Genomic DNA, 16,282 nt, shown 5'->3' with positions numbered 1-16,282 from the left:
ACAAGTACGAGCAAATACGCTGATAAAAAGAAATTTAATTGCGTTTAATTTCAGCAACATGTCATAGCGTGCAAGAGAGAAATTGTTGAACCATATTGTTTCCGACTACGTATAAAAGATGCCTCAAAACTCGTTTACTTCGTAGATATTAAGTATAATACATACAGGGGATTCACGAAATGTTATACTATTTAATTTTTATTAAAATTATATTTGAGGAGTATTGGGTTTTTTAACTGTATGAGCAAATTCATGAGGTTTGATGATTGAGGCAATGAATTTTATTAGGTGTAGCATTACGAGTTGAAATTGGGCAGAAGTGAAGGCACACATATATCGGTTTATGAAATGTAGGGTGACGCCTAAAATGTCATACCATTTGCTTTCAATATAATACATTTATTTATAATAAAATTACATTATATTTATTTTTAATAAAATTGATACAGAACTGGTATAGAATTAATTACTAAAATTTGAAAAATTGTTTTTACTGAATAACATTCAATATGACCGCTGTTTTGCTTTAAATGTTTTGGAGACATTCTCTTATATTTGACTATTTTTCGACACAAATTTTCAAATATGCACAACACAGCTGCATGATGTGGGTGGAAATGTCTCCGAATCTCAGCCACATTCTATGTTTCCGCAAAAAAACAATATAATTTTCACTTTATACTCAACGTTTTGACCATCTTTTGTCCGCCATTTCGTAAACTAATATTTGCCTCTACCTCCGCCCAATTTCGATTCGATATACCACATCTAACAAAATTTGCTTACAGTAAAAAGGAACCGATATTCTCTAAATATAGTTTTAATGAAATAACCAAATAGTATGACATTTCATGTGCCACCCTATAAATTGCTTTAATCGTTTTTTACCATTTGATTGCCACACATGCGCGAACTTTTAGATTGCACGAAACGTAAAAACTCAAAGAATCTGTCAATAGTTGAAACATAGTTTCGGAGAGACATTCAGTCGTTCGTGACGATGCAATTGCAAAAGTCCCTGCAGTCGAGTCATCTGCTTGAAACGTACTGAAGAATTCGCCAACTATCCCGCGGGACACTATGATTCCGCACTGTTTTCGCACTCGGGATGTGAAGCGGCCTCCACCGCGCCCCACGTGCTGATTTATTATTCGTAGAAAATTTATTCGTACTCGACCAGTCGCGTACGCAGCGGGAGCGTACGTGAGTTGTACGCGCGCGTATACTCCGGGCCGATAACGATATACCATCGCTCGTGTATTCGGCCGGCCGTGTAAGCGAGAGGACAAAGGGAAAATCTGCCGCGCGATAAATTCCGGAAATCAATTCGATTTGCGAAGCACAGCGCGCGGTAGCGTTCCGCAGCCGACGGACGTGGAGTGGTGCGAACTAATATAATGGTGGGCACAAGTGAGAGAGGGTGGGCGAGGGGGGGGGAGGCGCGATAAATAATAATTATTGCAACCAAGCTCGCGGCTAATGCACGATACCCCTCGGCCACCACTGCCCTCCAGCGAGCATAACCTTCCCTCCCTTTTGCCTTCTCTGCACGCCTGAAAATATAGCGCGCGCAGTGAGTGATAATTGCATTTCGAGGCTGGTAACGGCGCTAGGTAGTGGTACAATTTCCGTTACATTGTACGCGGTTGTACTTTAGCACCGTGTTACAGCGTGGCTTGCCTCGCACATTCGGAATTGTTATTATTTGGACACGTTTAATCGAGAGGGAGGTACCCGCGGACAGTTTCGAGAAATTGGCGCGTCGAGCGTGTGGATTCTAAGTGCTTTAAACGCGAGAAAATTGGATGTCTTATTCGCATGACGGTGATGAAATTGGACCACTACACTGCTGGGATTGTTTGACATATGCAGAAAACTAATTATCAACATGCAGTATAACTTGGGATTATATTACTTTCTAAATCTGAATCAGTGAAACTCAACTAAAAAAGAAAAAACATTATATAACTAAAATATTGATATTTGCACGTTAATTTCAATCTTGCAATATTTATTGAATTTATGCACATATTTATTGAATTTATGCACTAAAACAAGGTTAGTTAGATCACATAATAAAGATTAGCTAGGTTGGAGATCTCACATTTTATTCACTGATTATCAGTGGCATACTTGACACTGATATCAGTGATTATCCATTGATTCATATTTAGAGAGTAGGTACACAGTAAAAAAAATTGTGTATTTGTGTTGGAAACGGTCCAATCACGTGTGATAACAGTTTGTGTTGAATTTTTTAATATATTCGAGTGTTAATTTAACATAATGTGATTATGTTATTTAAAGATTTTTTGTGAAATTGATATTCAATGTTTCTTAGTGTAAAAATGACATAATTTATGAGAGTAAGTGAACAAGTAACATAAAAATAATGTGTTTTAAAACGTAAATTCTAAGACAAATGAATGAAATATGTGTTAACATATCATAAATGTTAATTTTCTAAAAAAAATATGTTCCCACAGTATGTTTACAAACTGTGTCGATGTTATCTTTCTTTGTATTTATTCTCTTACATAATATTTGTGTTACCTTCTAACATATTCATCTTGTGTAAAATCACAGTGGACGAGTGTCTAGGAGCTTTTTGGTCTCAAGCGCTATGAGTGGCTTGTGTCCAATCGTGTGCAAAGTAACGATAAAAGTAACTGTAAAATTCGTTACCGTCACAAAAAAAATGTAACGAAGTTACCAAACAAGTAACTTGTAACTGTAACTTCGTTGCAAGTAACGAGTTACTTCCATTCCCTGATTTTAATCAAATCGATTAGTTTATATATGAAACTTCAATTCTTCTTATATCCTAATTTTCAGTATGGGAAAGTGCATTTCGTAATATTTTTCGAAATAGCAGGGCTTTGCCGAGTGGGTCTGCAGACGTTATTGAATTTGAAGCACCTCGTTGTCCGCTTTTCTGATAACCGCGGCTTGAGAAAGCTGCTGAGAACGAAATGCGAAGATCTGCGACGCAGAGGTGGAATAAAGGCAAGTTTTCCTATGGAAATTCAGCGAAGTTTAGCCGCGCACGAAAATATGACAGTCGCACGATCGGAATACACGCGAGTTCACGTTTTCGCTAAATTCATACGTCGTAATTCTCGCTGCGCTTTTTACCATCACTATTTCACGCCATTTTATAAAACGGACATTAAAATATTATAGAAAGACGTCGGAACGAGATATATCGTCTACGCAATATATTTCGCGATATTATTCTTGGATTATATACTTTTGAGATAGATCAGAATATCTGGACTATATTCGTTCTCAATTCTAACGTTTGCACCCATGAATTATAGCTCTACGACCTGGGCAGAATCGGGTCGCAATGGCGCGGCAGCGGTTAAAAGAATCGCCGTGTCTTCCGTTTTCATGGAAAAAAGAACGCTTGCGCGGAAATGTATATCCGATTTAACGAGCCGCGACAGCGCGAGCGGCGGAGAACGATCTTGCTCCCGGACGGTAAAGTTTCGTCCTCGAGAACAGAATAACAAGTTCATCCTCGCGGTCGACGGCGGCGAAGAATCCGGAATGCAGTCTCCTTGGCTTGGATATTACCCGCGAGGCCGTCCGTAAGCGAGCAAAGAATATCGTTTCATTTTCCTAAGGCACACCGCGGTCATAAATTCTACGTAGCACGGTACAACAACCAGCCGAAGAAAGAGGGTAGCTTGGATACGTGCTGGCGAAAGGAAGCGGGAACAGGGACGATTGAGGAAGGGGAGGCTGCGTGCTCGAAAGATAATTAAAATGTCTTGGCGTCCTGCGCCGAGGCGCGAGTTATGGCCCGAAGTTGCCACAGTGGCATAAGCAGGGCATCCGACGGTTTTGCCGGGGAGTTACCGGTTCGCGCAATTCCCGTAACGGCGTGAGTTAACGAGCTGTGAACCCGTGAACCTTGTAGCAGCCTTTGCGGTGGAATATATGCCGCGAGAAACGCGCGTTGGATCTTCCGGATTCACCGGGATCAAAGAGAAAAAAGATATTTTCTTTCTCTTATTTTTTCCATTACAATAATGTCTGTAAAATTTTGGGATATGACTCGATCACGATTCTAAAAACGTTAAACATTTCTTAGCTTATTTGGTTTCTTTTTTTAACTATAAATTTTTTAGCTACAAAAGTCCTCTTCCATATCTGGAATATGTGATTAAAAAGTAAGAGGGGTTTCAAGTTCATTGACGAGCTCTCATTCGCAACAGTCTAGCATTTGCAGCTTTTAACGTTCAGCTTTTCAATTATGTACTTCACACATTTCATACGGAAGAACCCAATGAAAGAGAGAAAATAGGAGGATACACAATGCAAAAGCCTTCTCTTCGTGCGCGCACCTGTTTCACCGCTACGAAGCAGAGTGTCCTAAATCTATTCTCGGTGAAAACGATAGAATTGACGCCGGTGCGGTTTAGTCTGATTCCCTCAACAGCGAGAGTTAACGAGCTGTGAATTCGCCACCAGTAGGGAGAGAGCTGGTGCAAACGGTGGCAATCTCGCGTCTGGGACAGGCAACAGAAAACAAGTCGCAATTGCGAGTGGGAAGCACCGCAAAGCGTGCGGTTAGCAAAGGTGAATAGTTAACGGGACGTGAATTCATATAAGCGCTACGAGAATCGGTATATAAGTAAAATGATACAATTGGCGTTACAGTTGATAGGAACGGCGAACGGTTTTAGTTAACATTTCGCAAAAAGAGATGCTATCGCGAATTAGGGCAGCGTTCCAAAATTTACTGCCAGTACTAAAAATGTATAATAGTTCACGTTATGCTCACTATAGATTTTCAGTACTGGTAGTAAATTTTGGAACACATCCTAAGTCGGATGAGTATTGAAAATCGAAAATCCGGTTAAGAATATCCTCTTGAGATAATCCTCTTGAAATAATCAAGACGATTATTTTAACCCCTTTAGATCTGATTTTATTGAAACCATCTTAAAATTTTTTTTTAATTCAATTCATGCATATTTTAATAAGTATAATTCATACTGAATAATTAACTTTTTTTTAATTTTAATTATTTTTCTAATATACATGTTATATACATCAGCTCAGATGTTGTCGATAGAAATAAATAATTTCAACGAATAACATCTTCAAATTTGATGTAGGTACATTACAATGTCCACAGGATCTGAAGGGGTTAAACAGTATTACTATTTTTCCAAATTTCACAGAAATATTTATCATAAGAATTTGAGTGATGTGAATAAAAGGCAAACCGTATTATGATTTATTTTAAGATACCTGCTATTTTTATAGGACGTAACTAAAAAACGCTACGTCTGCAGTTTTCGGTTTAGGTATATGAAACTCGAGCGTAAACGAACCGCGCACCGTTTCCACAAGTTTCAACAATACGCAAGACATTAAGAGAAAGTAAGATTCCAGTATTATAACTTATAACACTGTCAAAAGAGAAATTTGTATGCGACCGCACCGTCGTTTGTGCCGGAGAATATGTACAAGTTACGAAAATGTAAGTTAGCAGAGAATTTCCGAGCTATGAATAACGCAGTGGATCTTGGAAAATAGAACGGAAAGAACGTTCTTGTACGAAGATTCAATAATTTGATCTTTAGCCTTATTTGAAAATCCTATATAACGTTTTATAATTACATTGGAAGTTGTCAATAGCTCGCAGAGTAAAGATGAAGCGCGTCCGTCTGTTCGGGTTTCTACGACAAGTTATCGGTTCATGCAGAATTTCCACAACAGTCCGAGTTAACGAGCCGTAAACTCGTGAACACACTGTAGAAGTGTTACGACGTGATGCAGAGAATCCAGTAGGAAGCAAACCTTTCTGCTAAATTGAGCGTATATAATGATAATGGTGGAAGACAAGGAATCCATCTGCGATGACGGACCCTTTTGGCCTAAACCGTTAGAACGTTAATAGAAAATTCATTAACAACGATTTGAAATGTGATCCAGGGTACTGACGTTGTCCTCTATACATCGTTAGATACAATCGCTGTATGAAATACTTGAACGCGCGAGATTTAGAATGTTATAAGTATGTCACGAAATTTTTGTATAAATCAATTTTATAATTTGAATAAAATAATTATTTTTACAATATATGGTCTAAAGATTAAAGGTTATCAAGAGATTCATCAATAAAATTTATTCACGAATTTCTTGGTAACCTTCAATCTTTAAATAACTACATATTGTGAAAATGAACCTTACAAGTTTTTTATGTTCATACGTATTGTTTTAAAATATTTCTTTAGAAGAGTATCAGTATTGTATATAAAAATCGTATGTATGTATATTTTTATTGCAGGGACTCAATCGATGCATTTAAATGCAATGTCAACAATATATGCACTGTTTTATCAGATAAATAAAACGCGAATAAATTTGCTGCATTGAATTTTCAAACCGCACCGCAAAGGCATTTTATTTAACCAACTGTATTTTTGATGTTAGAATTAAACGCGTCCGGTTACATGAAAATGGCTGATTCCATGAAATTTTCAATTACAGGCGCTCGTACGTTAACGCCTCCTCTATCAAATCCTCTATGCGGAAAATGCCTGATTAAAAGGATGCGTTACTTTAATAAATTTTTAACGGCCACAAATCGCGGAACATCGAGGAATACCACATAAAATGCGGTATATTACTATGCAATTACTATACAAATTCGTTCCTCTATGCGGTCGACCTCCATTATCGAACCATTCAGTCAGTCACTTCCAATATCACACGCGCACGTATTATGTAAAGATATTAAATCATGCAATACCTCATGCCGTAGTGCAATATCATTATTATAACGTTTCTTTCGCGTCACTCGCAATTATATTTAATCCTTCGCGGTCACACCTCCTGGGAATTTTATGTTGGTCACACAGAGGGCAAAATGACCCCAACATTTTAATTGATTGCCGTATTTACAGCTTTTGTTCTTTAAAATCGCAAAAATTACTTAACATATTTTAAATATTATACAATATAGAAATGCAATGATTTTTAAAGTTTTTAATTTTAACATTATTTTTAAAAAAGTTTTTTAGTAAAGTCTGACTAAGGAACAATCCGGTCTCTAGACGTAAAAAGGGTATTTTGAACTTCGGATAAATGACAGTTTAAGAGTCCCGTTTTAAAAAAAAAACCTTAGAAATATAAAGCCTCACTTTCTTGGGTCCCCTGGACCCCAGGTGATCACGAAGGTTAAAAAAGTTACGATCATCTCCATCGAATAGGAGAGAGAGACGTCAATATTTTTCAACATACCAATGAGTCTGTGTTATAATATTGTAATTATGAAAAAAATATGTTTATTCATAGAACTCAATGATTTATTATTTTTTTATCTTATTTGATTAAAAAAATTATTTGCGACTTAGACAATAGCGGACGCGTCGTCCTTCAAGTAAAATCCGAACATGTAGTCAGATCATTTCTTTTTTTACAGTATGATATTCTGTCAAGTAATTCGAAATCTTTTATTTTGAAAAAAAATATAACAAGGTAATGGTTAGCCAAGAGAAAGTATAATATAATTTTGCTTTTGATAGTTTTTGTAGTTTTTGACGATATATGAAATGTATTAATAAATGTCGATAGAAACATATTTTAAAAACGATATTTTAATTAAAAAACACTTTTTCATACGTATTCGTTTATATGTTCGCGAATTGAAACTGTTCTTCTATCGAGATTTATGCATAAATGATAAAAATAGTAACGATATAGTTATACTTCATAAAATTAATCTAATTTAATAAAAAATATATCACAAAATATGTTTTATTTTAAAAGCAAAGGATACGCGTTGTTGATATACGCGGGCGGGATTTGCCTAGCAATAGTAAAGGCATTTTTACAGAGTACCTTTCGATCCGACGAAGTTGTACATTCGTTCGATCGGTAGCTGCATCCTACGTGATTTATCGCTCGCCTTATCGCCGTTAGCGGCGGCTCTTCGATAGCGCTGATCGTTTCCTATATTTTACAGCCGTCGTGATTTATCGTTCGTTTCGCGAGTTCCCCGGCGCAATTATCAGTAACTCCTGCTGCGCAACAGAGATTAGAAGCCGCCCCCGATCGCATTACTCGACTCGCGATTTTATCGGCTTTAACTATCGACGCAACCGGCTATACGATTATAAAGTGTTTCACGGTAGCAAACTAAGCTAGTGCGATTCTTTTTTAGATCACACCAGCTGATCTTTGATTTTTCTCTCACAAGAAAGTAAAGACTAGTTTCAGTGCAGCAGTGCAAATCTTAATATAACTTCGATAATAATCCTATAATGTTAGCGATTAAATGTTTTTTGCGTACTCGTAAAGCGATTCAGCAGAGAGATTCTTATGAAAATGAACTTTGATATGAAATATGATTTTGATTCTTCTCGATGTAAATATTCTTAATACATGTTGCTGCATAATTACTTTGGAAGAAGTGGGAAGAAGGGGGAGTCATAATTAAATTATTTTATATAAAAAGACTAGTGATTATTAGAGAAATAAAAGCTGCGCGTGTAATGTTCGTTCTCTTATCGAGCGAAATGTCGCAACATGTTCGACTCGTGCTTTAATTAAACCTGCCAAATTTATGTTCGGTGACTGAATTTCCCGCAGAATTAATTTTGAATAAAATATATACCGCTTATATTGCACAACGCGAGCATATACATATATCTAGAGTATTATGTACCTAGCAAGCAAATCTAATCCTATCATAATGCATCTCGTATCGAAGGTATATTGTTTGAATAATCCTTTGAATGTAGAAAAAATATTTAGTACTTATAAATTTTATTATATATGATATTATATATAATATTAATTTTATTATAAATATATATAATCCATTTTCGAAAATACATTTATTGGATTGAAAGTATCAAAAACATTAAAATGATGCAAACGAGTTATTTAAGCGAATTTGAGCTATACAATCACATAATTAAAACGGATTAAGCTTTGAGAGAAATATGTAATTATTGCATTTATTACAGAACTTTAGCCATGTTTAACAGAGAACAGATATGTGAAATATGGCATTTGTTGATAGAATCCTTTAGATAATATTTTTGTTTCCGGCGTATGGAGCAAGTGGATCTCTTAAATCTTTTGTCACTCGTCACAGTGACACTATCACGTCCATGTGTCGTAAAAGCTAAACTGTAGAAAAAAGACTACGAATGCAAGGCAACTCGGTTCGTATGGAAATTCTTTGACGGGAAGCGAGCCAGGAACCAAAGAGCGGGTGCAGGACGGTCGAGACATTATCTATGGAAAGAGCAGGCGAGGTAGTTATGGAATGGGTGGTGCACGAGCGATTCGATTCTACCGCCGTGCCCATGGCAGAGAGAACACCGGTGGCCCCACTGCTTATATCCACAGGGCCGGTTTAAAGCCACTGAGATCATTGTAACTGCTGAACGCAGATTTGAAAATACTGGTCTTGCAAAAGAATAGGAAAGATAAGAAAAAGAGAAAGGGAAGAAGGAGAACATGCGACCTCTTTTGAAATCTGAATAAATAATCTCCTACGAAGCGATTGAAATCTCTTGTTCTATTCGCGAACCTTCACGTTTTAGATTATTCGCTGGCGTTACTACATATACATATACCTAAAACAGTTCAAACCGGCCCTGCTAACCCATCACCCCTTCGTCCGCTCTCTAACGCTGGCGGGGGTTGCTTTAAAATATCTGGGTGGTGCGGTGGCGTGATGCCGTGATCAGCAGGGCGGACTACCTCCCCGAACATGCAGCGGTTCTCATTTGGCGAATCTCGCAAGGTTATCGCTACATTTTATTTTACCGCTAGCGTCGACGATTATTAATTCTGCCACAACTTACGTAATAACTGTATCCTAGCTAGCTGCTGTTTTTTACCATATCGAACCGTTCATTCTAACTGACGACCAATCGACATCTCTGATGGCAATATTCATTTCCATCAGCTTTAAATTATAGCTCCAATAACTCATCTATTTATTTCTATTTATCTTATTTTGCTCTGTTAATTTACATTTATGCTTTAGCTTCATGTTATTTCAAAATATTAGACTTGGATTTATAAGCAGCATTATTGTTAATACCTCGCCTTTTGCGATGCAAGTTGATTACTCTCTTTTATATATACTTCTTATATTGTTCACTACATCTAGATAAAGATATTATTATTATTATTGTTATTGATGTGATGTTTATACTTATAATATTAACAATTTAGCTTAAAATTTTATGCTGATATTATACATTTATCGTGATAAGGTTGATTTTGATAAACTGCTGGTCGACTTCTAATATCAAAGATGGTGATTGCAATGTCGCGAAAAGTTAAATCTCACGCTCTGTTATTATTCATCGCGTGGGCAGTTTTGTTTATGGATCATACGAAATAGTCATTTTTGACTAAGATGGATGTCCGGCATTAAACGCGAGATGGAATGGCAAAGCTATGCGTGGCTGACATCGCGAACTGGTTTGACTCAAAGTCCATAATAAATTATCTTGGTCTTGATAGGGCTTTCTATCTGTATCCATTTTTCAGGGAATTCTAGTTTTTTCGGTATATCGTTTCCGTTTCACATTTACTTTTGGCCATTTGCCATCGTGCTTTAGTATTTCTCCTATCGACAAACGCGTCTTTTCGACGCGCTCAGATACGACGAAGTGCATACTTGCGGCATGCAAGTTATAACGTATTCTCAAACACTCGAGACGAAGTCAGCAAGAGTTTCAGCGTGCGAGACCGCCTCTCGGTGTAGGTAACGTATTGCAGAAATATGAGGATTATACGAGATCTATCTCCGCCGTGTTTCACTTTACTACGCGTTACAACGCCGCGTGTTAGCTGCTATAACTCCGTGGACGTTCCTCTCGTATGTTTAACTTCTTCGAGTTATTATGCGGAAGTAACGCAATCTATCTCGACCTACGTAAACGGGAATATATTACGCACAAGCACGCACCGAGTCTCTAATGCGTGATGCAACGGCTTTTATCAGTATCTTTTGCGATGAAGGAAAGTGCTTCAATTATTTTTAATAATTACTACTCTTGAAAATTTTCACGTTCCTTTAGATTAGAATTAGTATTAGTAGTGTACTTTTTTACATTTCACTATTTAATAAGTTAAACTAAAATTATTTGTGCTGTTATAAAATAACAAATGGGCCTCCTAACATAGATAGAATTAATGAACGATTTCTATTTCTAAAGGAACTTTAATTCTGTTAAAATTATTGATAATTGAAGAAGGAACGTAATCCAATCAACGTTCGATTTCTATCCATCAATGTAAGAGTATAAATCTAGAGCCAACAGACGGACCAAACGGACATTACATCGAAAGGACGTCAGCCTAACGCACCTAAGAGTATTGCGAAATCCCACGATAATCCATCACGGGAAGGAACAACCCTTCACCCGTGCTAACAGCTTTGCGATTCTCACGATGACGAAAACGAGAACGACGACGACATCAGCGGCTCATCCTTCTCTCCTTTGCCTTCCTCTCGTTAGGACGTTCGTCTTTCTCCGACTATTATTCCGTCTTCAACACTTACGTACAAACGCATTACACGCACACATATACGGACAGTTTCGCGCAATCCGCGTCGGCAGAGAATCCTGCAAGTCCGCAAGCTATACCTTCGCAGGTATAACTCTGAGAAGGAACGGTTGCCTTGGATTATTCAGCGCGGAATGGACATCTTCCCCCGGAACGTAATATTAATATGTCCTCTTCTGTGCGAGGTGGCGTGGAGACAATGGCGGAGATTGTGTTGAATACAGTAATCAGAGGGCGGATTGCGAGTCCCATGGGCTTCGCCGCGTCTCCTCGCTTCGGTTGCTTCGTTCCTTCTCCTCTCTTCGTGCCGCCGACCGTCGTCGTTGATCCCGCAGGAACGGCCTCACCGACGAGAGGGTGTTCCCTGATGACGCTCGCTTCCTTCCTTCCCGCCATTTGCTTCAGTCTACGTACGTTAGAACCCGCTTAAACAGTTTCCTTAAGATCTGCTCACGCCGCATGTGCTGCTACAGGATGCTGCAGTTAATTGGGAACAGGAAGGGTCGGCAAGTTTTATTGTATCCTGAGAGAATGCTCCCTTAAGAGCTGTAACCCTTTCCGTGAGGTTCAATTATTAAAATGAGCGAATCTGAATTTTTCACGTCTTTCAAGAGTTTTTTATGTGATCATGGACCCTTGAGGAATCTTTGGGGAAAATTTTTTTTTCATATTTAATGATGGATAGACGCGCAGTTTATTCGATCTTTCCCTTATAAATATCGCTATAAATCAGACTAATATCATATTGATGATTTACGCTCTTTATTAAGTGCGCTATAATATAACACAAAGGTACTAAATCTTAGTCCCCATGACTCACTATAATTGATTACCGTGCAGATCTTGTTAGCGACAAGTCGAATCTCAATGACCTATCGATGGCGCGACGTACTTATCTTATATCTTCGCCCGTAATTGAATCTTGCTGGCGCGCTGTGCGCTCGAATATTAATTACTAAACCGCGTGACGCTGATTTACCGCGTGGTTGTTGGTCAGCGTCTCTCCCAATATTCCATTTACACGGAACACAATTGATCTAAGTCGCGATTCAGCAGCCAATTTTTCAAGCCTCGATGTCATTCAGTATACAGCCGACGCATCTTAATTACAATGGATCGAAACAAAATAATTAACGTTTTCATCGACGGCTAAATTAAACTGGCCGAGTGCATCAAATCATTCCTATAATCTTCGAATGCAATTAACACCCTGGTCCATAGCACCCAGTGTGCTCGCGTGATACGCAGTAATGGAACAAAACGAGATATTTACAACTGCAAGCAGCTCTTAGCGTTGATGGCGGTTTACGAGCCGCGCGACACATATAACGGTCACAGCACGCATTCGCGTCTATGCGCGGTGTGCATACGGTATCGGCGTAGCGGATGTGGAGAACGCGGGACGATGTCGGAACGGTAACGAGCGTGCACAGCCTTCGGGGAGCAGTTGGCGCCTTTCGAGGGTGGCAGCGCGACTTTATTGCAGCAATAAGAGTTATCACCCAGCGATAACTGCCCCCATAACTTCCCCGCGCGATGAATACATTCTCGCGTGCTCTCTACCTTTCTCTCTCTTTCTCTTCTATGAACGCACCTCTGCCGTTGTTCATTGCTGCAATATCTTGCAGCATCCGCGCGCGGCACACTTTATCCGCGCCATCGTCTCCTCAAATTGCTCTTCTCGCTTCTTCTGTTTCTCTTCCTTTTCCTCCTTGTTCCATCTCTTTATCCCGCTACGATTCTTTCTCTTTTTACCTTCTACCCCTCGACGCAGCCGTCCTCATTCGTTTCATGGTATTCGCGCGACACGCGTTCCGACTTACTCTTCTATGTACTCTACGGGTAACAGCTGACCGTTCTCACATCCTCGGACGAAGAATAAGCAAGCTCGAAACCTGCCGGGGAAATCAACCAGCTAGCCGGACCTTCGTTGCCTCTGACGCGGAAGATATAGGGTATCTCGGTAGAATGTGTGTAATGTGTAGCTTTTGGCCCTTGGATAACCTTTTTTCTGTGATAATAATTCATATTATGTCTATATAAACTGAAAATATGTCATATAAGTCATATGTATTCGGGGAGACGCTATTAGCGCTATTACTGTTATTCCATCTTCATTGTTTATTAGACATAAAACAAAGATAGAATGACACAAAGAGCGCTAATAGCATCTCCCCGGATACACCTAAAGAGATATAATATGATATAATTTTTTTACTAGCAGAAATAATTCGAGAGAGTGTATAATATGTATTTTATATTAATATCTTTATATATTTATTATTTATATTACGCGCATCTCTTTTATTATATTTGAAGAAAATCTCTTTCTAAATATCTATTTTCTTGATAAACCATATAATGCACGTATGTAGCCATTTCTAGAGTCTTAGACTTATAAGATAATTCTGATAACGTGATGTACCTCCATCATCTATTCAATCTCTCGATCATGTACATACGTGAGGCAGAGATGAGCTTTCCTTTATTTTACACGAGCGGGAAAGCACGGATACGAAAGTAGCGGTATCTCGAAGCTCGTAAGTTCAACAGACGTGAGTACACGCGCACATGGAATCGCAGGTGTTATCACGTGCCGACCAACCGGTTATATCGATATTAACTATGACAAGTCGGCGGCCACGCACGCAATTGCGTCACGGGAGATTACTTTTTCTCAAGGTAGCCGGGACTCGCGCAATTAGTACGAGGAGAAACTCTATCCGATTATAACAATCTGATGTGCTGTGGAAACACACCGCTTTTTACGCTGCATAAAAGCCATGCTTGTTGCACGGATATAATCTGCTCTTATTAACGCGTAACGTCCCGGGTGGAACGGAATGACAATTTTGCGTTCTAATTATTGTGTAATACTGAAATACATAATTATTCGATATCGGTTTTTGTACTGCTGGTCAATTTATTTCGTATTCAGCATTATTTAAAGAATTTCTTCATCTATCTCGATAAAATATTTACTGTTGTTGTTTACCGTTTAATATAGGTAACATTATAAAACGCATATTAATGGACAGTACACTTTCCATCAACGAATTCTATCAACGGAAATACATGAATAACGAATATGTGTATGTAAATCTCGCCTTCTATCGCATTTTTCGTAACTAAAATTCGTCGGATTGATGTAATTCGACAAACATATGCAGAATTAATAAATTTCTCTCTTCTTTTTGCCGCGCGGGTTAATTGGCACAAGCATCCAATATCAATAAGATTAATTAAAACGCTGCCTGATATATCTGATGAATTGAAGTTGCATTCGCGAATTTATTTACTCCATGATGTCATTTACAAATAAACATTTATTAACAAATATCACATCAAAAATTGGATCGAATCACAGATCGATCATTCGATTGCCAGAAAAGAAAAATTAAATGATCTCGTTATTTTACGAATGAGATTGTAACACATCGTAGTTGGCCCCAGACATTCTCTCGTCCTCTCGCTCGTCTCTTTTTATCCCTTTGTTTCCTCTCTCCCATCCCGACGTCGTCGTCGAAATTGCCGGCGAAATATTTCGGCTTCCAATGTTGCGCGATTAATCCAAAAAGTGAGGCGCAATATCCGAAATTACGGCACACATTTCTCTCGCACTGGCCGCAATAACGAAGAGAAAACGGCACAACTGGTAACAACGTATTGCGCGATTAACGGAACTGCGAGACCGCGGGCCTTGTGTATGTGTGTATGTATATGTGTGTTTGTATGTCTGCCTGCACCGCCCACGAAATTTCCGATTTATCTGAAAATCGCACATCTTGCATGTTCTCCACGTGCCACCGATCGAAAACTTAATTTTAATGTATTTAAAGGAAACAAATATATCGGATTATAATAATTCTTCATACATGTATTAATTATTAAATTCAATACTATTATTAAATTCCAATTTATACTATTTTATTTATTTATTACGCTGTATATCAAATATATATCTCAGATTAGGAAATTAAATGAGTATTTAGTTTCACCTTTTGTCTGCAATAGAATTCACTGCTTGTACTTATTCAGTATTCTTGTTAATTATTGCATTCAATAAAGTTATTACTATTTTTCAGTGTTGGATAGTAACTAGTTAAAACGTTAAAAGTTAAAAAAAAGTTAAAAAGTTAATAACTTTTAACTTAACTTAATTAATTTTAAATGCTTTAAATTTTAACTTAACTAAGTTACTTTTAAACGTTAACTTTTTTAAGTTAAAAAATTTTTTTATCTCTTTTAAATGCCTTCGAAAAATAATAAAATATAATAAGACTAAGGGCGTATATTCATAATTCGTTCATATTTTAAGACCATCTTAAGTAATTTCTTAAGGTGTGTGTGGTGCTAATACAGCCCTCTGATTGGCTTATGCCTTATGCCATAAACCTTAGTCCGGATCTACAATAGGTGTTTTAAGCCTTAAGTCATAAGAAATTGACCAATTACAGTCGCATGCGAGTAGAATATTTGACTGTAATTAGTCCATTTTTTATGGCTTAAGGCTTATTAAAAAGTAAAAACCTAAAAAATAATGTTATATCATATATGAATAAAAAAATTAAAAATTTAATTTACTTAATAATCTACATTGTAATTGTTATTTAATCTCATTTTAAGAAAAATTAGGACATTTTGACCACAAAAATAATTTTTTTCGAAACTAATTTTTTTTTAACTTAAGTTAATTCAACTTTCGTTAAGTTAATTTTTT

General features: G+C 37.6%; 1 protein-coding gene across 1 annotated transcript in view; it reads left to right on the top strand.

Annotated features, from left to right (window-relative positions):
• mib1 (E3 ubiquitin-protein ligase mind bomb 1) overlaps window positions 1–16,282 on the top strand; it is a 418,118-nt gene that overhangs the window by 172,057 nt on the left and 229,779 nt on the right. The window lies entirely within an intron of this gene.

Source organism: Mycetomoellerius zeteki, unplaced genomic scaffold (assembly GCF_001594055.1).
Source record: "Mycetomoellerius zeteki isolate Tzet28-1 unplaced genomic scaffold, Tzet1.0 scaffold135, whole genome shotgun sequence".
In the NCBI taxonomy this organism is placed as follows: Eukaryota; Metazoa; Arthropoda; class Insecta; order Hymenoptera; family Formicidae; genus Mycetomoellerius; species Mycetomoellerius zeteki.
This window is presented reverse-complemented; position numbering and strand designations above follow the sequence as displayed.